General features: G+C 37.6%; 1 pseudogene; it reads right to left on the reverse strand.

The window, feature by feature from the left end:
* Nucleotides 1-5906: 5906 nt before the first annotated feature.
* LOC107796306 (3-isopropylmalate dehydratase large subunit, chloroplastic-like) lies at nucleotides 5907-15753 on the reverse strand (annotated as a pseudogene).
* Between the last annotated feature and the right edge of the window lie 7725 nt (nucleotides 15754-23478).

Raw genomic sequence — 23478 nt, forward strand, 5'->3', positions numbered from 1 at the left:
ACACAAATACAACTTAGTGTTTTCGAATCTTGTAGCTCTGAAAATGGGGGGAAATTCTCTCGGCGGCTGTATACCTTCTAGAATTTGGGGGATGAAACGTCTACAATTATTAGATTTGTCAATTAGAGGAGGTTTGGCTAAGCTTATAAGCTGGTTTAAGCACTTTTCGGTTTATCCACGTGTTTGGTAAAACTAAAAGTGCTTATAAGTCAAAAATAAGCCAAAAGACATAAGCTGGTCACCCTCAGCTTATGAATTTCTAGCTTATAAGCACTTTAAGTTTGACCAAAATTTTTATTATTTTATCTTTAAAATATTCTTTTAGAACAAAATATTCTTTAAAATATTTAACCCCCCCCCCCCCAAGTCTGCAATTCTCATTAACTATTTACGATAAGCAAACTCTATTCCTTTGCATATTTATATCTATGTGATTGTGTATTTATCTTTGAACTGTATGTAATAAATGAGGACATATTAAATTTGTGGTATATTGCTTTTTAAGTGGTGTGGTGATGAAGACAATGTTTGTTTCTCTTCAAATAATTTGTCCTATTTAGGTTTATTTTTTAGTGAAAAACTTTTGTCAATTTATTAATTATTATAACTTATGATTATATGCTTATCATAAAATAAATTATATCTATTATAAAAATTATATTATCTAAGCACAATTGTGTTTAAAATAAAATGACAAATAGAATATTTTGTATTTGAATCGATCTGTAATCTAAAATTTTGAAGAAATTACGCCCTTATAAGTGTAAACAGTTCTAAGGTTATTTAAGTCATTTTAACAGAAAAATAGTTTATCGGTACTTTTTTATCAAATACTGCAACAACTTATTATCAATTTCAATACTTGTACCCAAATATGTAACTGCTTATTTATTAAATCAATTTCAGCACTTAAAAGTGCTTTTCAGCACATAATGCTTATCAGCTACTTCAAATCAGCTAATCCAAACGAGCTCTTAATCAGTTTTCAGGACAACTACCGATGGAACTTGCCAACTCTTTATTGATCTTCCTCAAGCTATCAAATAACAACTTGCAAGGAAAAATATCCACAAAATCCATTCTTACGTTATTAGCATATTTGCATTTAAATGGCAGTAGACTCCTAGGTGAATACCAAAAACATGAGAAATATCAAAAACTAAGTCAAAGTTCAAAAGAGCATAATGATACCTTACCAGATTTAGCGCTTGTTGCGCTTCGTTGAACAGACACGGAACGTCCACCTCATTCATTTTTGTCTGGTCTTCTTCGATCACCAGGCATCGAAGGTAGCTCGCTACTCCCACAGGAGCAGAAAAAACTCGGGCATCCTCCTGGACAGTGATGATTATCGACCTCTTATAGCCGGGATCCACACTTGTAGCGGGGAACTGGTTGATTAACTTTGGGCTCGAGTTCAGCCCGCTGACTTCTAAAGACAGATCCTTTCTCGGCACTTCCATGTCTCCCAGCCCGTAAAAGTTTTCCAAGACAGACGAGTCCACGGCGTCGAAAAAGGAACGAAGGGGCTCATGGCGTGGACAATCCCCTTCGTTAGACCTCTCCTTCTCTGTTGGGGCCTCCTCGAGCATGGACTCGGTATAGGAAGGCGACCCTGAAATCTCTATTACACCGGGCGCCTCATTCGGAGCGTAGCCAGTATCCTGGGAAGTCTCAACCCCGATCTCCTCATCAACCTCCCAGGTCTGAGGGAGATTGGCCTCATGGATCTCCTCATTAACATCTTCCTGCTCCTAGGGAGAAGTCGGCCCGTGGGCCACGAAAAAATCATCTTCCTCGGGCTCATCCCTGAGCCGAAGAAGCGAGTCCGAGTCGGGTGCTCGAGAGATAGAACTTTCCTTTGGTTTACGGGTCAACCTTCTCTTTGGCTTCTTCTTCTCTGAGCTCGGAGAGCCCGAAGCCTTCCTTTTCTTCTTTTCCCCTGTTGAAGCCCCGAGCTGCCCCAAAGCGGAAGGGTCAACAGACAAGGACACATCCCCGTCCCCTCCTGAAGGCTTAAGTTCAATGGTCTTAGGCAACCCTACAAAAAGAAAAGTGAAGAAAAGAGAGTAAGTACAATGCGAAAGGGAAAGCTCGATGTTACTTATTCGGGGAAGGGTCTTACCATGGCAACGGACCTCCTACTGGCCTCTCGAGAGTTCCATGTGCGTTCGGAATAAGGCATCTATGAACAAATGCCCTCGACCCACTCTTTGAGCCAAGGGATAACATTTGGGACTTGAGCGACGGTTGCACCACCACAAGCACTAGTGAGAAAAAAGGAGATGAATGTAAAATTGCGTTCAAAAGGGAAATTGTACTTACAAGATGCATTCCAGCTATCGGGGAATAGCATGAACTCGGAGGGAATCAAGTCTTCGATCTTCACTCGAATGAAGCATCACTGCCAGCCCCGGTCCCTGTCCTCATAAATACTCGAGAATGGGGCTTTGCTGGCCCGCGTGTGAGCTTTATTAGTCCCCCTCGGAAGATTCGGGGACTGTATAGGCGGAGTAGGTAATCGATGGTGAACTGATGGGATTCGGTCTTGTTCACGAAGTAACGAAGGAGGATCACGATCTTTCATAGCAACGGGTGGATCTGACCGAGGTATACTTCGTACCTCTTGCAGAAGTCAAAGATAACTGGGTCCACCAGGCTCAATGTGAAGGGATAAGTGTAAACACTTAGATACCCCTCCACATGGGTAGTGATGGTGTCCTCAGGCCAGGGGACTACTACGTCCTTACCCGCCCAGTTGCAGTCATCTCGGACCATGGGAAGAACGTCTACGATAATGGAGCATATATACCTTGATACTCGTTAACCCCGGCCCTACACCGATGAGGGCTTTTCGACCTTAAAGTCATCTGCGACTGAGCAGCCCTCGGGGATGAACATTTTCAAGGGACGCTTGAGAACCGGTTCATCGGTAGCCGCGCTAGGAGCAGACGTCTCGAGGATGACTATATCAGGAGTGACCGCCTAGATTTCAGCGGTCGATTGGGAAGAAGAAGAAGAAACGACTTGTTGAGGAACATATTTGGATGTTTTAGCCATTGTTATCTGAAAAAGCTCGAAAGGTCTAAGAAAACGTTCTGAAAAATGAAGTGTCAAGTGTGCTGATTTGAGTAAAGACTAGGTAAAAACCCGGAAATTGCTGAGAGATTTTGAAGAACGGAGGTAAAAATATGGAAGTATGAAGAAGGTAAGTAACAACTCTAAGAAACGAGGGTAGAAGCTTGGTCAAACGGTGAAAAATGAACTTTTATAAAGGTTTCGTGACACTTCGCATTCAGAGGTGACCTGCCGATGGCTGACACGTGTTCGGAGTCAGAACAACGCGACAACGGGAAGTTTCGGCTTCTTTGTCGTTTCAACTGCGGCGTATTAAAGAAGGAGGTGAAAAACATTTGTCGTTTGTCGTCGTTTTGGTAAACCTCCTTTCTAAGAAACGAGGGGACTATCTATATACGGGTGAAATCGAGCCCGTTGAACATCTCGGTTTTCTGGTAAGACAAACGGTACTAGAACGTGATCATAAGGAATTGGAGTCTGGGCGAAAAAGCTCTCGCATCGGGGATCAAGCAAAACATTCGCCCTCGGAAGCATCCGGGCCACATTTCCCGGGTTCGATTCGAATCCCTCAACTTCGGAGAGCATTACTAAATGGCCGAACACGACTAACAAAGAGTCGTGACATCCGTGCCCAACCGGATGTCACGGCATAAATCTCGACCCGTATCAGCAGTGAATCAGTGATTAGCATAAAGAAATTTTTTTATCCTTTTTTAAAATTGTACATAGGGTGAAATTCCCCTACTATATAAAGGGGAAACTAACTGTTCATTAAACACGTTGTAACACGCATATCAAAGCAATATACTATTATTCTCTCTATTATTCAAAGTTCTTGCTTTTGTTCATCAGTCCTTCATTAGTGTGAGCCCAGAATCAAAGGCAGGCACTTCGCTAAGCCGATACTAAGTCCGAGATCACTCTCCTTATTGGTTTAACAATTTATCACGTCTTTTATCTATTTAATCTAACGTCATTTATCATTTGTATTGAATAAATCCGCATAGCCTTAAAATCACATATAAATTCAATTATTATCCATTTTTTAGGGTAAACAAACTTCAGGGTTTTTTTTTCTTGATCAAGTACAACTCCAAGTTTCTTATTACCAACTTACATACATATTGCGTCGCGCCATCAAATCAAGATCTGAAAAGGCTAAGTTAGTGAAACAACTAGAAAGGAAAAAAACAAAAGATAATCTACCAAAAAAAAACACGGCTTGGATGGTCAGTGTTGGAGCTGGGAGAGCCTTGCCGGAGACTTGAAGATGTAAAAGAACCGATTTTCACACCTTTAGTCGAACACACTTACAAGAGGAAGAATTTCTTAAAATCTTATATGGTGGGCAGCTTTGCCAAATGGGTTGATTTGTAGGAGGCTATTAGAAATTAGGCAGAGGAAATAAAATAAAAATGGTTCCTACTTCTTGCAGCATAGAAAGGTCCAGCACTAAGGCGACCGCAATGACAGTAGATTTAAGTCCAATGGTATCAAAGGCGCGCTTAAAGCACGCTCAAGCCCTGAAACGAGACTCAAAACATATTGAACGCTTCCCCTCGCTTAGTATGTGCTTCAGTATTGTCATCAAGGCTCTAAGGCATACTTTTCCTTGCCAATGAGCGTAATTCTAAAGAGGCGACACTAAACAATTGATTATCCTCTGACATTTTCAATCTTAAACAATTGCCAGAAGCCAAGTTGTCACTGTATGTGAGTTACGCTGACATTTTCTTGCAATCTTCCTTTCACCTTAAACCTCAAACTGATTATCCTATGATCAACCATTAGTTATAACAAACTAACATAGTTTAAGATTGAATGGTTAAACAAAGAATAACATATACACAAGAAATCCAAAATCCTCTAATATAGCTTTACACCATGCACGATTTTTTTTTATGATGGTGGTATTTGGCCACTTTGCGCACAATGGCGGAGCTAGAGACCGAGATACGGGTATGGCCGAACCTAGTAATTTTGGTTCAAATTCTGTATTTGTCTTAAGAAATTCATCTACAAATTATTAATTTAGAACCAATAACTTAAATATACTAGAATCCTGAACTCATATGTTTTAAATCGTGGCTCCATCTCTCTTTTGCGCTCACCTCAACTGTTCAACCGGGATACCTAGAACCTCCAACCGGGTACTTTCTACCATCCACCAGGCACCGCATAAATTTCTTGTTCGCAAAAAAATTCCCGTGCAAATTTGCAAAATCCTCTTTTTGTCTTTAATTTTTCAAACAAGTTAAGGATTGACCATAATTCTCTTTAAAGGGAAATCCAGAAAGAAATAAGAAACATCCTATCCCAAAATAAATTTTTAATTTTGAAGTTGTGGGTTATCCTTTCTATCCCTGTTTCGAATTCACTTTGTCTATTCATGGATGTGCTCGAAATCAATCTTTTGTTTCCCTAAGGCTTTATTCAGTTATTCCATCAAATGGAAATAAGTTGACTTTGTATATCCATAGTAATAACTTTTTCAGCCAGACCTAGTGTAGTTTACCTTCACGTGTGCTTTGCGAGCTATTACACAGGAGTGTGGTTTACCCTGTGCCACAGGAGCGTGGTTTCCCTGTGGCACTGGAGCGAGGTTTACCTTGTGGCATAGAAGCGGGGTTTACTCTGTGCGCACCCCGAGGGTAACGATTGTGGTTCCCTAGTTAAAAAAATAAAAATAAAAATCAGCCAGGACTTTTTGAAGTTCTAAGTTACCGCATTGTCATTTCTTGATTCTCTTAGTTTCTGCATAACTAGCAAAAAACCACACCAAACATTGTTCATTTGAGCTTACAGGAGCTTGAACCAGAATATACCTCAAGTAATTATATTATTCTCATCGCATTAACTATCAAGATTCTGTAGTACAACAAAAGACGACAAAAATTAGAAGGGAATCCTTATTCAAGTTCCGAAATGTAAAAACCAAAAAATTGAAAAACAGAAAAACAGCCCCCCTTTAATGGAATACCATAACATCAAAAGCAAGAGCTTAAGCTCTCTCCTAATAGCATACAGTAGTATATTGTCCAAATTTGAGAACGAATTACTCGCAAGAACTTCACATCAAAAACTCTCTAGGATCAGTGACTTTGCCAGTTAATGCTGATGCTGCAGCTGTATATGGGGATGCAAGATATATCTGGCCTTCAACGTGCCCCATTCTACCTGAGAAGTTCCTGTTTGTGGTCGAGACACAGACCTGAAAAATAATAACTCATATAGTCAGTGTAAATACCTACATTGTAGCAAAATTGATCTTTTATTCCTACGATTCTATGATTGCTCTCACTTTAATCAGGTTACTGAAAAAATATTTAGCATAAAGTGGCAAAAAGAGTCCACGTTATGTCACCATTATAAAAAAGGGCAGCCCGCTGTATTAAGCTTCCGCTATGTCGGGGGGTCCAGCGAAGGGCCGGACCACAAGAGTCTATTGTACGCAGCTTTACTCTGCATTTCTGCAAGAGGCTGTTTGCACGGCTCGAACCCGTGTCCCGGTCACATGGCAGCAACTTTACCAGTTACGCCAAGGCTCCCCTCCTATGACACCATTATAATTAGCTTAAAAACAAACGTTATCCCAGATACAGCAATCAGCTTGTAAGGTTCGGCTTCAGCTCACTAATATATTCCTGCTCTATAAAGAATACACTATGAGTATCCGCATTTCTTCAAGACGAGCCAACAACGTTTACTTGTAATATCAGAGTCAAAAAAGCTTTACGGTGGTTGGCATATTAATCACTAATTAACTATTCATATATAACAATTAACAAACTTGGCGTACGGTGGGAGCATGTTAATGAAAAGTACAATTCACATGAGATTATTAAAAGCTTACCTTAGGTTCATTCAAGCGTGCGTAAGTGTCTTGAGGGCCGCCCAGACAAGCCGCACAACTAGGACTAGCAGGTGTTTCACAACCTGCTTCCTGATAAATCTGGGAACATGTTTTACCAGCAGATCCTGGAACGGGAAGAGTATATATGTCCATCCACACCTAAAACATTTTCAAATATTTGCATCATACAGTTCGGTCTACATTGACATCGTCGTAGCAGGCTAGTATTAATCGATAAATATTACAAACCTTTTGAGTAGCAGGAACCAAGAATGTCGGAACTTTTATTTTCTTTCCCTACACAAGCCACAGTCATTTGCTTAGCCGGAAAAGATCTAATTTAAACTGCTTGACTGGATGCCCTGATTAAGCTCATTTTTATTGCAGTTCACATTTAAAAGAAGAAGGAAACCATAAAAAAAGTAATGGACGATTCATTCCATGGATTCTGAGTCTTATTCCATCATAAAACATGACAAGAACTTAATCGCGCAATGTGAGAACTACAGTAGTCTCCTAGCAGAATCAATGATCTGCTAAAAAAAAAAAAAGAAGCAAACATGCCGCATAGAAAAGATTAGCGGGAACATGTAGAATCTTTGCACAAGAATGTGAAACATCATTTTGTTTTTTTCACCTGCTTGTATAGTTTACCACAAATCTAAAGAAAGAAGAAGCTTTGACTTTCACATAAGATATGTGCACTAAGACGGAGTGCAACATTGCAGCATGCACATCAAATTCTCTACCAGAGGAGTACAACACTAAAGGAGATACCAACGTGGGTTTTGGCTATTAATTGCACAAGCATAAACAGGTACGGCTGAAACATCTAGCGTTCAAGTAATAGATTAAAGGGCAGGTTCTGGGGAAGGGCCGCACCCAAGGGGTTGTAATGTAGGCAACCTGATACAAACATTAGTGGTTGATTCCACTGCTCGAACCCGTGACCTATAGGTCACACGGAGACAACTTAACCGTTGCTCCAAGGCTCCCCATTCAAGTAATAGATTGTTGGATCTAAATGTGAGTGGTAACATCATTTGACCAATTACTACACACCAAAGAATACTTTCCAGTTGCTTCTGGATCAAAATTATTCTTTTCCACATTCTGAATAAAAGAAAAAGATTGTTATATGGCTGCAGGCAGGCAACACTGGTGGTTGGCAACAGCATTATAGTCATCTGTCAGCAGTAGAAACCCGTAATATTTGAGTACTTCAGAAACATTTTCACTAAACGGGTGCCAGCAATAGGGTAAACCATTTTCTCATGTCAAACCTACTAGGTAACTGACGGGGTTGTTTCAAATACTTGTCATGGAACCGGAAAAATAAACAGCCACTAACTCTCGAAGATAGATGACTGCTGAGACAGGGCCAAATAAAAGATTACATTGTTAGACTTAGAAAAGAGGAGTAAACATCTTACCGAAGCTAGAAAAACTTTTGCTGCAGCCATGAAGTCCTCTGTTTTCCCACCAGTACAAGATCCAATATATACTCTGTCGATTTTCACATCTTTGCATTCTCTTGCCAAAGCATGATTATCAGGTGAATGAGGCTGCAAAATGCAGAAAACATTTTGAACATTTAAAGCAAATGATACTTGGAATGAGAGTATAAGACAAAACACAGCTTCAGAGCAAACAAATCAACACTAAACAAGAAGAAAGAATCCTAAAGATCCACACGCAACACTACATAGTTGATTTTTCGCAACAGAAAAAGGTTAAAATGTTACTGACCATATTCAAGCTTTTGCCAACTTATCTCTTAGAAGAAACATACCAAATTATATTAATGACGTAACACTTTTAAGTACTAGTTATGCATTCAACAAGTAGGAAAAGAATAGACCATAAAACCAACCTTAGCCACTAAAGGTTCCAACTTGGAGATGTCAATTCTGTACTCCTTAAGAAATCTGAGATGAAAAAAGAGAATATATCATAAAAAGTCATGCTGATGAACCTATAAATGATTAAAAAATATTGATTTTGGATAAGACGAGAAGTTGTTATAACAATGAAGCAACATAAACAGAAGTGTATACAATTCCCGTGTCCTTGAAATTGGACACTAGATGTGTAATTCTTTTCCTGATTCCATTATTTGTGTGCCATAGTCTGATCTCGAAAGGTAGCCGTGCTATACAACATTCTATGTAACAAGTTACAAAAAATAAACGCACTAAGAGAATCAAACACCATTCGACCAAATTCTAGAAAATGAAGAAGAAGGGGAAAAAACAAAAAGAAGTTGCATCCCCCTGAGCAAACACATTGGCACACGCCCTCATGTATTCTTATTCTACTTTGCTTACAGTCTGATTCTTGAATTTATGTTGGATCTGAAAAGTGACCAAGGATACTTTAAGACTCACCCTTTTTCTTCCCATTGCTAGTTTGATTAAAGCATGTGAAATTAATACCTATTGCTTCTCATTCAGTTCTCAAGTTTCATTAATTTCCATGGAAATGATTTAGAGGAAATCGGACACCTTTTCTTCAATACAACACTGGTAAAATAAACTTAAATGTTCAGTAGAACCCCCATACTTGCATGTGTTGCTACTAAGAAGCTGTATAAGAGCAAAAGAATGTGCAGGAGGTCCATCTAGAGAATGTAATCGATTATGTTTAGCAAAAAAAAGATCTGTAAACTGTTGAATGATCTGTTGGGTTTTCTCAATAAATTATCAGGTGCTAATATCAATTCCCAGGTGCAGGATAGGTTGGAATGGGGTGAATCAAAAGAGAGAACCTATACTGTCAAAAGAGGATATGACAATCTATGCTCCAATAAGGAAGTGATCGACAAATGGCCTTGGAAGCTTATATGGAAAACCAAACTACCTACAAAAGTAGTTGGCTTTATGTGGACAACATTGTATGAAGTTTGTCTTACTCAAGACAATCTTAGCAGAAGGAGTATACCGACTGTGAATAGATGTTATATGTGCCAGATGGAATTTGAGAGTGTGAGGCATCTTTTTTTGCACTGTTCAGTAGCAGCTGATATTTGGAGTATGTTTTTATCAGTTTTTGGACTTGCCTGGGTTATGCCAAACAGTATCAAGGAAGCTTATGAGAGTTGGTGTTCTTGGAGAGATGGGAAATCCATCAAAAAGACTTGGTCAATGGTACCTGGTGCTATTTTTTGGAGTATTTGGAATGAAAGGAACCGTAGATGTTTTGATGGGATTTCAACTCCCAACCACACTCTTAAAGCCACTTGTTTAATTAATTTATTTACTTGGTTCAATCAGGCCCCTGTAACTAGTGTTGAACTATTTCTGGATTTTGTCAGCTCCTTAGTTGTCCAAGTTTTTGTATATGAGCAGACAATACCTTTATGTTGTAATTATTGCTATGCATCTTCTTGATGCCATTTAATGAAATTCCCTTACTTCATCTCAAAAAAAAAAAAAAGATCAGTACACTTGATCCTACTAAACCTATTCATTGTAGATGCCAAAATGGCGATGATAAAGAAATGGACTTTGGGCCTAACTCAACCTCAAAAGTTAATTGGAGGTGAAGATTTGCCAAGACCATATAAGAAGACCAACTCATATTCCATTGATGTGGGACTCAATACTACCCGGCATGTCCAGGACTGGACATCTGGAGCGTGGATAATATAAGATGGGGGCCCAACATCGAGTAAACACTGAATTGCGATGCGTCTGGCTCTGATACCATAATAAAGAAATGGGTCTTGTGCCTAACTCAACCTCAAAAGCTATCTCATGAGGTGAGGATTGCCAAAGATCATATAGGGAGACCAACAAAACCGATGTGGGACTCAATAGACGACATTGGAGAATAACAACCAAAAAGCTTCTATTAAGCTTGAGGATTAAAATTCACTAGAAAGGATGTATTCATAAAAACCAGTAAAGTAGCTCCACATAATTTTTCCAAGATCATAACATTAAGGTAATATATAGAAAGCGAGCCAACCTTTGTTGTCCTACATTCCAGAGAAAGAAATGGAGACATGAATGCATATTACGGAGGATATCAGAAAGAAAAACACAATCAATTTGAAATTCCAAATGAGGAAAGATAACACTGAACATACAATTTTGACAAATGGGAACCACTAGAATGTACCACAGCTTGACCTTAATGTATTGTGAGGAAGCATGGTGAATAAACATTTCTTCTGTTTTTGCAATACAGTTTGGAAGTACAGGTATTTCAAGCACCAAAAGTCACGCACGTGAATAAGTTGACAGTTAAGATATTATTAAGACTAAGATACAGGAAATACACATTAGAATGATGTGAAACCACTATGGCTTCGGGAAAAGAGGATAAACAGCGTTTAATTACCTGGCTCCTTCATCGCTATAAACAGGTTCATAGGGCACAGAAGTCTTGTCCTGTGACAGCATTAAATAAATACATATTAGCTTTCGAGTAGCAAACTTTTTCCTGCTCTAGACCAAGCAATTAAGATATTTTGATTGTGAACAGCATGTGCTGAATAATATTAAGCCTGTGAGGGACGGGAAGGATCTAAAGAAGTAACTTGTACCCGCGGCTTGGGTCCATTTACCTTGAGATAGTCATAAGTTGTTTTATCGGTTGGGATGACACCATTCTTTCCACCAGCTTCAACAACCATGTTGTATAATGTCATTCTTTCTTCCATCTATTAGAGCAATGAGTGCTGTTACTATTTAAAAACAATACCTGCTTATTTTCATCAAAAATATCAAGAAAGCTTACGCTCAAACTTTCAACTGTGGTGCCAACGAACTCCATTGTTTTGTATGTAGCACCAGACACAGAAATTTCACCAATAATCTGCAACATGAAAAGTACCAACACACAACAAGTGAATTTTGGAATATTATCGGTCTAGCAAAGTCAGCGAAAGAAGAAATGCAGACAGATAGCAGCGCACATATAAGACATCCAACTAACAGAAATGAGCCACAGAGTATATATAACAGCACTTACTTGCAAAATCAAATCCTTGGCTAGCAAGTAACTTGGCATTTCGCCATCCATGACAAATCTCAAAGTTGGAGGCACCTACATCATACAGATATAAATTTCATATATTATTTCCATTAGCACGAAGAACCTTTATTTAGTACAAATAAAGAGAAATAATGGGTATATATCATATGAAAGTGTCAACTACAGGTATGGAACAAGTACAGATAGAAAGTTTGAGCTTTAAAGCAAATAAGGTTCCCAACATCATGCGAAGGAGAAAGAGCTCAGTTCAGTATCCAAAATTAATGCAGTAAGCACAGACTCTGAAGAGAATAAAGACTGTTTCAGCACCATTTGTTAATCACAAATAATGAAGGTCCAAATTTTATAGAGGAAAATGTCAACGACCGTACTTTGCATGTCACAGCTTTAAATTTTGAATCAGGAAAAAAAAATGCATATTAAAGAACAGAACTTTTAACTTTTGGCAACAGAATTGATAGTCATAGATAGTGCTCCTCTAAATTAAAAGTAATTAAGAAGTTTCAGTACTCTACAGAAAAAATTAAACAGCACTGCAATGATTCTAAACCACAGTTTCTGCGTAGGGTGCGTCAACAGACCTTGAGCAAAAGCTTTCCAGTACCCAACACAAAGCCCGCATCTGTAGTGCCAATTCCTGTAGCAAATTGCCCAAATGCTCCGGCGGTACATGTATGAGTGTCTGTTCCCAACAAAACCTGATAATATAAGAGTTTTACAGAGTTAAAAGCATATGCCAGCACATAGTAAGACACTTTCATATTACGATTATTGGCAAACAATTTTCACCTCTCCAGGTCTGCAGTGACCTTCTTGGGCAAGAGCAACATGGCAGACGCCTTTGTAATCTGGATTAGCCTACAGAATACATCACATATTAGTTTTCCATTGGTCTAACACCAGACAACAGAAGCAGCAAAGCATATAATAAGTTCAAACCTTTATATAGAACGTAACCGTACCCGGAAGTTCCCACGATCTTTAATGTCATAGAAGTACTTAATATTTTGCTCATTGCAGTAGTACCTCAACACATCCACATTGCGGTTTGCTCGCTCATCAGCCGTGAATATGTAGTGATCAGGTATGATTACAATCTTCTCAGGATTCCAGACCTATGGTATTGGCAACAGCCACATCATGTTTATTTGGAGAAACATGTCTCTACTCAATATAGTTAACTCTGGCCTTAACAGTTTTCAGTTCATTGGAGAACTTCACAAGGAATGACATAAACGGACACTAGTTACTCGTTGCTTTGATTTTATCATCCAGAACATGTATATGAAATTTGGGAAAGAATTCTACTTCCAATACCTAAAAGGCTAAAAGCAATGAACAAAAAGGAAAAGAAAAGGAGAAGTTTCCAGATGAACTGTGATTATTTGCTTCAACCAAGAGCGGAGAGACCTACTTTTGCAATAACGAAAAAGTTAAGCTACTCAAAGCAAAGCCTAAAGTGTGAGGTATCCATACCAGAAAATCATATTGCAATATGACATAAGGCAGAGGAATCAAATTATCAACCAACACCAAATATATTAATTGACCATGTACACGATTGAAGGCCATTATAACCTCACAGCTAATTCCAATTCAACTCTTTAATCAGGCTTCAAACTAATGAGAGAAGCCAAAGTCTAAACTGATTCGAGCACGAATAAGTTGGTAGTTATAAAAAAGATTTCATTGCAAAAGATGGTTTATAATGCTCAAAAACTTCTCTCTATACACGTATTTTTATATTGCATGAAGAATGATTGTCAGACAATCAGGAATCATATGTGTAGAGACATTTTGGTGCATATAATTGATTTACATTTCTAAGTATACAAAGAAATGTAGTTTTATCAATTACCAAGTACTAATAGATAAATCGCAACACTCGATCATATTAGCATGCATAAGTTACTCTAATAGAAGCAATAAATACCTTAGCTTTCTGTCCAAACTGTTCTTTGAAAACTCCAAAAGAGGCCGGGCCACCAATATCATGTGTCATCAGAACATCAACATTGACCCACACATTATCACCAGGAGTAACTTCAGGCTTGTCAGAAGCCCTAGCTAATATCTTCTCAGTCAGTCATCCCAGTCTTAACCTAACAAATGTTATCACAAATCCACAATCAAGATTCACTAAAATCAAAAAAACATGTGGGAAAAATCAACAGAAAGCCCAAAAATTACCTAATTTCGGGATTTGACTCAAAATGGTCACTAAGGTGGAGCACTAATAGTCAAGCAAGATTAGAAGTGGTGGAAATCAGGGGTGAATGTACAATAAAAGCTAAGGGTTCAGCTGAACCCAATAAAAAATCTGTACATAAACGTTAAATTTCGAACCCGGTAACTCAAAATGGTCAGTGGATTCAGTTACATCCCGAACCCATAAAGCTCAATTCCTGGATCCGCCTATAGTGCAGATTTAATCCAACCCAACAAAATCTAATGGTGCATATTTAGTTCGACTATGGAATAAATCATGTATAAATCACCTGTCCTGTTCTTCAAACAGAAAAAAATAACTCCATCATTTCTTTACTATTCCTGATTATTCTTGATCCCTTACTTAGAGATTGAGAAACCGAAAACAGAAATTCATAAACACAAAAAGAGTCCTTTTTGAAGAAATTAAGCCCTTCCCAATTGAATTCCAACAATACAGTGTAAAAGCCCCAAGCTTGGATCTTTTTTTCTCGGGAAAATGAAATTTTTTTCCAACAACAACAACTACTACTACTACACTTCAATCACAAATAAGTCAGGGTCGACTATATAGATCTTCACTGACCATATTACTCCATTAATCCGTTTAAACTCATCTCATGCCAATATTATGCAAAACCAAAACTTTTTCCAACAACAACTACTACACGCCAATCCCAAACAAGTTGGGGTTGGCTATATGAATCATCACTAATCATGTTCTCCATTAATCTGTCTAAACTCATCTTATGCCAATATTATGTAAAATCAAATCTTTTTCCAACAACTACTACACGCCAATCCCAAACAAGTTGGGGTCGTCTATATGAATCATCACTAATCATGTACTCCATTAATCCATTTAAAATCATCTTATTCCAGTATTAGCAAAATCAAATCTTTTTCCAACAACACCTACTACACGCCAATCCCAAACAAGTTGGGGTCGGATGTATGAATCATCACTAATCATGTACTTCATTAATCCATTTAAACTCATCTCATTCCAATAGTAACAAAATCAAATCTTTTTTCCAACAACAAATACTACACACCAATTCCGAACAAATTGGAGACGGTTATATGAATCATCACTAATCATGTACTCCATTAATCCGTTTAAACTCATCTCATGCCAATATTATGCAACAATTAAAAAAATTCCCAAAATAAATGAAATTTCAAACAAATCAAAATACCCAACTGAGCCAGTGGTAGCTGGTTTGCGCTCAGTCTGTTGTGGTGACATTACAGAAAATATTTTCTTGGAAACCACTTTCTTCTTGGTAGTTTGAATGCAAAATGAAGGTTGTGATGAGAAAGCTGATAGACCCACATCTCTGCACAACAAATAACAGAAAAATCATAAAAATATTGGGTCACTCAAAATTCAAGAAATTTAAATTTTTAAGACTATGGGCTGATAAGTCTATATTTCTTGTGGATACACAAACCTTGTTGATGACATGAAGTGTGGAGCTTGAAGCTACAGCTGAAGACGCCATTGTTGATAGTATGAATTAGCTTCAGTTTCTTTTTGAGGGCAGTGATAAAGCTCTTTATTAAAGAAAATGGGCGCAGTTTTTAGGCTGTGAAATGGCGGCTATGGCCGTTAAGTCTACACAGCTCCCGGATTGGGTCCCACTCATTAGGTGACAAAATTCAAGGGGGAATTTCTTCTCTTTCTCGTTCTTGATTCTAATTTAATGCTTTTTATAATAAAACAAAAAATCCTACACAGGAAAGAAAAATAAAGTAGAGAAATATATAGTTTTAGCTTATTTTAAAAAAAATAACCGGTAAATATATACATATAAAAAAATATTTGTTTTTTGGATAGTTTTTTTTTTGGTCGGAAAGATAAGTTATATTATATAAACCTTAAAAAGATATAAAAGATATAACACACTTGTTGAGTAGATGCATTAAAGGCATCCTTTGTACAAAAGTAGCATGACTAGTAGTAGAACTAGTAGTTAAACTAGGGAGACTAGTAGTAGAACTAGTAGTTAAACTAGACAGACTAGTAGTAGAAGTAGTAGTTAAACTAGACAACATAGTAGTAGTAGTAGTAGATGGCACACTCCTAGATATACTATTAGTATTACACAAAACATTTGAGGCAAAAGGTGATTTAACTGAAGCAGTAGTGCTACTCCTAATTAGCCTTCTTTGTTACGTGTCATGTTGATCGTGTGTGTAGGAGGGCGTAGCAAAAAGTGGTGGTTTTCCAAAAAGTAAGCAGTGCTCCTTTGTATGCAGTGCTCTATATGTATCTAAGGTATCAGCAACACCATTTTGCTCTCTGTAGATATGTTGTAGAGGTGGACTATCCAGCTGTCGAAGTAACGACCTGCAGTCATTAATAATATTAGTATATTGGATTGTAGGTGATTGAAACATACCTATAAGTACTTGTGCATCTGTTTCAATGACAAGGGGCTTTAGCTTCATTTGTGCAGCAAGTTGGAGTCCCATGAGAAGTGCAAGAAGTTCTGTTTGTACAGTTGTGCCTTCTGGTGCACTTCCTGCAAACCCTATAATCCAATGTCTTTGTACATTCCTAAAAACACCACCAATGCCATATTTGCCCTTGCTCGATGAGCAGGATCCATCAATATTTAATTTATAAGCGTCCCGATTTGGTGGATGCCATTTTATATACACAGGTGTTAGGGGGTGAGGTTTTTTTGGAGAATTTGTAAGAAAGTAATATTCAGCAGCTGGTTTAACAATATGAGAAGCTGTAAGAGTGCATTTTTGTTTTTCTAGTAATCGTTTATTTCTTACTGTCCAAAGTTGCCACATGGCAAATGGAATAAGTGTTGTGTATGGAATATTCTTAGGGGTTGATGATGACACTGTGTAGACAAATTGATGCAATCAGTTGAGAATGGTATATTGTGTCATAGGAGTAGTAAGGTTATTAATTGGAATGCCTAGAGATGTCCAGAGCTGTCTAGCCTGAGGACATTCCCAAAATATATGGAGGATTGTTTCCGGGCATGTGTCACATTGTTGGCATGTGTCTAAATCAATGATACCTAGTCGTGCAAGATATGCTGCTGTTGGGAGTCTGTCATGACACATTAACCATAAGAAGAAACTTATTTTTGGTGGAATATGAAGTTTCCAAATTCACTTATAGGATTGAGATGTGTGTATGCTTGTTGAAAGAGTATTCTGTATTAAGGTGTTGTAGATAGATTTTGTGGAAAAATTATCGTTGTCTGTTAGAGCCCAATAAATTTGATCAGGTGATACATGTATGGTAGGCATGTAAATTTTGGCAATTAAAGATTTTAAACTTGATGGTAAAGCCATAGGTAACTTCTCCCAATACCAGGTATTATTGTAGTAATAATGTGAGACCAATTTCCTCTCCTCATATTGTGGTAGTGGCCCTTCCATGTAGTTACGAAGAGTGGTATTTGAGAGGATCCATGGATCATACCAAAACCTAACATGTTGTTCAGTGTTAAGATTCCACTTGTACCCTAGACGACAGTAGGACCAACCTTTTATAATATTACGCCAAGTATTGGATCCTATGCCTTTGGAGAGAGGAGATGGTCGCAAATTACTATGTAATAACACTTGTGCCCATCGTTGATGTGGATTATTAAACAGTCTCCATGCAAGACTTGCATGTAGTGCTTTATTTTTGATAGTTGGGTTTTGTATACCTAATCCCCCTTGTTGGATAGGTTGTGTAACCTTGGATCATTTTACCAAATGAATTTTTTTCTTTTGTGGTGTTGTACCCCAGAGGAAATTTCGTTGGTATCGATTAAGGTAGGTAATTATATAAGCAGGTATTTTATATAATACATCAGATGATTAGAAAGTTGGTTTAAAGTAGATCATATTAGAGTCGCCCTACCAGCCCTAATTAAAAAATTTATTTTCCAGCCTGCTAGTTTGCTTTTGAAATTGTCTAGTAGGAACTGATAATCCCTTTTTGATTGATTTTTTATAAAGATGGGATACCCTAATATTTGCCAAAACTTTTTCCTTCGTCCATATGAAATAGTTGGATAGTCAATGAAATTAGTGTCAACCGTACAGTCAATTTTGTATTTTGCCCCATAAAGAATTACTTTTGGTTACTCCTATACCCCAAATTTTATGACACTCTTTTCTTTTAGCTTATTTTAAAAAATATTTTTTTTATATTAAATAATTTAATTATAAACCTTGTATTTTAGTTTTAACTCCCAAAATTACATACCGCAAGGAGGGGGAATAACCTAGTGACAACTAACAAAGAATTGAACAAGCAACAATTTCATACTTGATTTTAGCTAAAAGGTCAAAAAATATATCACAAGCAATGATTTGATATATAATTTGCAATTAGAAGCACATACTGTATGTTGCTTACTTCTTCCCCGTTTTCACTTTGCTGACACATTTGAATAGTTTAGTGATCTTTACTTTCTTTTTTTCTACTTCATTAAAATTGCATTGCACGTTAGAAATGTTATGCAGCTTAAAGGAGCAATAAATATTTTCGTCAAAAAAAGTTTGCAACACCAGGGCGCGCAGTAGCTGAATTTCCAACTTCCCCCAATAATGGTGATGATTACTCATTCTAGTTCCATAACGCAAAGGACCTTAAAGATTTTACACTCTTCAGTTAAAAAGAAAAGCTAAGTGACTGCCGCTACAAAAGCTTCAATCCACCAGTTATGTCGTCAACTAAATTAGTTGTTTCTCACCAAAATTATTTTTGAGAAAAAGACTTTTGAAAAAAAGCATTTCTCAAAATAAGCTGATTTTTGCAGCTTGGCCAAACGGGCTATAAGTGATTTTGCCCTTTCTTGCAAAAGCAACATATCTTCTTCCCTTTCAATCTTCACCACCACCACCTTCACCTGTCCACACATCTCCCATCTGTTTAAAGCTTTTGGCGCGAGCTTTTTGTAGAGACCTTGTTGAGTATTGAAGTTTTGATGATTAACAAAGTGTGACTAACTGCTCAAAGAACCAGGTCCTCAATGTAACTGCTTAACTGATGTGAAAATATATGCACACACTACTAGAAATTCGCTAAAAACCGACCAAAAAAACCGACCAACGTTGGTCGGTTATGGCCAATTACCGACCAAAACGCGACCATTATGGTGGGGACGGTGTTTTGATGGTCGGTAGCTTAAAATGACCATCTGACAAGTTTAAAGAATTTAAAACATTTACCGACCAACCTTGGCCGGAAACATATTTCAATAATTTAATTTTACCAACCAAAGTTGGTCGATGTATTTAAATTATGTTTTTTATTAATTATTAAATTTAAAAAAATACCGACCAAAGTTGATTGGTAAATGAAAATATATATTTTTTTTAAATTAAAATTTAACAATACCGACCAAAGTTGCTCGGTAATGTTCAACTCTGAGAATTCCTTGTTCATTAACCGACTAACTTTGGTCGGTAATTGTAAATTTTTTATTCTTTTTTATTGATTACCGACCAACTTTGGTCGGTAATTTGCAGAAAAATATTTTTTTCTATTAGAAACCGACCAACTTTGGTCGGTTTTTTGGGTTTTAATTTTGGCATAAAATGCCTGTTTTGGCAGCTACACCACCTGTCAGCATACCAATACACCTAATAGCAACATAAAACAACAACAACAGCAACAACAACAACACAATAACAATCAATAAATACATTAAAACTAACAAATTAAAGTTCAATTGAACATAAAAATCCAAAACCAAGTTAAAACTTATTACAACTAGTTCAAAACTGGTTCTATTTGTCTAGCTCAAAGTATATAAAATTCAAGGAGTATTTTGTACAACATCATCATCACCGTCTGATAAACTTACATCTACAAGACGGTATAGAGAAGGGCCTTGTGGAGGACGGGAAGAACGATCACGGGGAGGACGGGAGGAACGATCACGGGGAGGACGGGAGGAACGATCACGTGCAGGTCGAGCCTCTCGCGATGACTCACGAGACCGGGGCAACGGAAAAGCTCCAGTAGATAGGAGAGTTCTGATCTGAGCTTGCATGCCAAGGAATTGAGCATCTCTAACCCTTTCTCTTTCCTTGGCCGCTTCTAGCTCGGATGTGAGCTTTGTCACAGTCTCCCACATAGCGGAGAGGCTCTCCCCATTAAGTTGCTTGCCTTGCGAGGAAGTCCATATTCCTTGCATTTCACACTTATAGAGATAGAACTTTTTGTTAGGAAGCCTGTATACCTTCCCCTATTTTGGACCGCCAGCAGACTCCATCCATATTCTTTCAGCATCCTCGTCCGAAGGTTGGGTTGGCTCGCCCGATTCACCAGCTGGCTGAGTGCAGATGAACTCCTCCACGTTAGTTTGGTAGTGATCCTATACGAAAATTTAAATTAAATTAGTATTTCAAAATTTATATAAAAGTAAATTAAAATACTTAAAGAAAAGTGAAAGCTTACATATACAATCGAGGCCCGGTCCTCGACCCACCTTTCTTGATCTTTCTCTTTCTTCTTCTTTACAATACGCGTCTCCTTGAATAGCTCATCATGGTTCATTGGACGCCCCAACTTCTTTTCCTAAAAACAAATTAATTTAGTTAATAAACAGAATAGATATACTTTGAAAATTAAAATAATTTAAGCAATTACGTACCAACCTTCTTTTTATTGTCCCTAGGCTGATCGCACATCCTGTGTACAAGGAGCCTCCTTTCTCAGAAGTACGAGCTTTCTTTCCTTTTTCGTTTTTCTCTAGGAACTTTGCGGTAAGTCATCGCATTTGCAAATCATCCCATAAATTTTGAAGTAACCAGTCAGGCTTCTTGTTCTTCTTTCTAGCATCGAAGAAAGCATCGGACAATCGCTTGCGAGCTTTATGATGAAAATTTGCAGCCACTTTTGCGCTATAGAAGTGTTCCCATACACACTTTCTATGTATTTCAAAAGTTGAATATTATATGGAAATATCATAAATATAAATTATTAAACTGCTTAAACGAACATTTATACCTTAAATTGATTGAAAGTTTGCTCCTTCAGCGAGAATGGGAAATCAGTCCAAGTCGCATAAGGGTCATCATAAAGCTTTCTGATGGCTTTGGTGATTATTATCGTAGTCTTATTACTCGGGATGAATCTGCAATTTAACAATAAAAACACATTAATATCTTAGTAAAAATGTTACAAAACAATAAATGCAAAAATAACAAATAACTCTTACCCATCACCCTCAGGGACTATGATGATCCTGCCATATTGATCATAATGCACTTCCTTGTCACCATCATCATCATCATCGTCCGAAGCATGTGTATCAGAGGCATGTGTGGATGGTGTAGGGGGGTCAGAGCTACTACCTCACAGGCGAAGGTCTGAAATAGATGGAGTCGTTGATGAAGATGGTTGCGATCCCTGTGACTGCGACATATCTGGATGGACCCCAAGTGGTTGTGATACTAATGGTTGTGACCCGAGTGACTATGACATGGATGGATGCAATCCATGTGGCTATGATATGTAGGGATGTGATCCAGATGGTTGTGATCCATGTGGTTGTGAGGCAGTTGGACTGTATGTCGGACGTATAGTCCTATGGCCCTATGATGGAAGACCTGGTGTCTGAATGAAGGTGTACGGCTCGTGATGCTGTGGCAGCTCAGTATAGCTGTGTGGTGGAGGATAAGATATAGGCATCTCTGAAGAGGGTAGAAAAGAGGGAGTATTATTATCTACCCTCCTCTTTCCCTTCCTAGCCTTTTTTCAACCCCGAGAACCAGTAGGGTCATTGTTTCCTTGACCCTTGCCTGCCATCTGCATAATATAATACATATTTAGATTGAAACATATAAGAAACTAGCTATAAAATGAGAGTGCTATAAAAACCAACTTTTTAAAGCTCATTGACGTATTGTTCCTCGTCCGAGAATTCTTCGTCCTAATTTTTTATAATTATTACTTCATTTATATCAATTTCTTCCAATATGCGTTCAGGATGTTCCAAATCATTTTCTAACTGATCGTCCACTATTTGGTGAACACTGGAGATATCGTTTTGATATGCAACGTCTAACACATTCTCGACTTCCACCCTACCTACAGGCTTAGTTTTTATTATAACCCACCAATCGGACTTATTCTGCCGCAATGGATAAGGAGCATAATACACTTGCCTAACATTATGTGCAATTATGAAAGGATCATAGCGATCATACTCCCTCGTATGATTAACCTCAATTATGTTGTATTGGTTGTGTACTCTTGTACCTCTTGTTGGATTTGGGTCAAACCACTTGCATCTAAAGAGTATCAATTTCTTATATGGCCAACTTGTATATTCTAGTTATATTATTTCTTTGAGCACACCATAATAATCAATATCTCTAACTTGGTTGCCATCACCACTTTGAACCCATACCCTGTCGTTATTGCTATTTTTATTTTTAGAGCAATCCTCTATATAGAACTTATAAACATTCACTACGTACTTAGACATTGTTGTGACCTGAAGCCCAGGTCCCCAAGATATATCTATCAAAAATTGATTTACACCATTATTTGGATTATTTACCTACATAGTGTTTAAAAAAATTCATAAGTTAGCATAACTTACAAACATCATTTACCTACATAGTGTTAGAACATTATCAGGATAAACTTACAAATTATTTGAACCACGTATCAAATCTCGTATATACAGCATCATGGCCAAATTGACCCACGAAGTGACTGTGACACATCAAATATTTTTAGTAGTTGCATCAAGATGTAATCACAGTAAATTTTATATTTTGATAACTAATAAATCAATACTTACTTCAGAAATGGTACAACTTCGGACAATTTGGCAACACATGAAGTGTAGCTGACTTGTACTCCATATCACTCAAACTTCTCTTTCTAACAACCTTAGAACATCGGTCTGGTTGATTGAATATGGACATTGGTGGATATAATGGATCATTCACGGATTCGACCATGTGCCTATTGGGCCTATTCTTAGAACATGGCACGTTACTCTCAAAATAATAAGAACAAAAATGAGCAGTTTTCTTTGCAAAATAAGCTTCGCATATAGATCCTTCAATCCTATTCTTCTGCTTAACAAATTATTTGCATTTGCCAATTGTCCTACATAATGTCATGTTAGCCAAGAACATTCAAATAAAATAGAAAATTACATCAAACTTATAATATTACCTCTCAAAGAGATACATCTATTTGCATTGAACAGGCCCTTTAAGTCGTGCCTCGTGTACAAGGTGAATTGGAAGGTGTTCCATCACATCAAAAAAACCACATGGAAATATTTTTTCTATCTTACTAGAAGTTACACGAATGTTCTGATCCATCCAAAGTAGGTTTT

The sequence above is a fragment of the Nicotiana tabacum genome, chromosome 7 (assembly GCF_000715075.1).
Source record: "Nicotiana tabacum cultivar K326 chromosome 7, ASM71507v2, whole genome shotgun sequence".
Lineage (NCBI taxonomy): Eukaryota > Viridiplantae > Streptophyta > Magnoliopsida > Solanales > Solanaceae > Nicotiana > Nicotiana tabacum.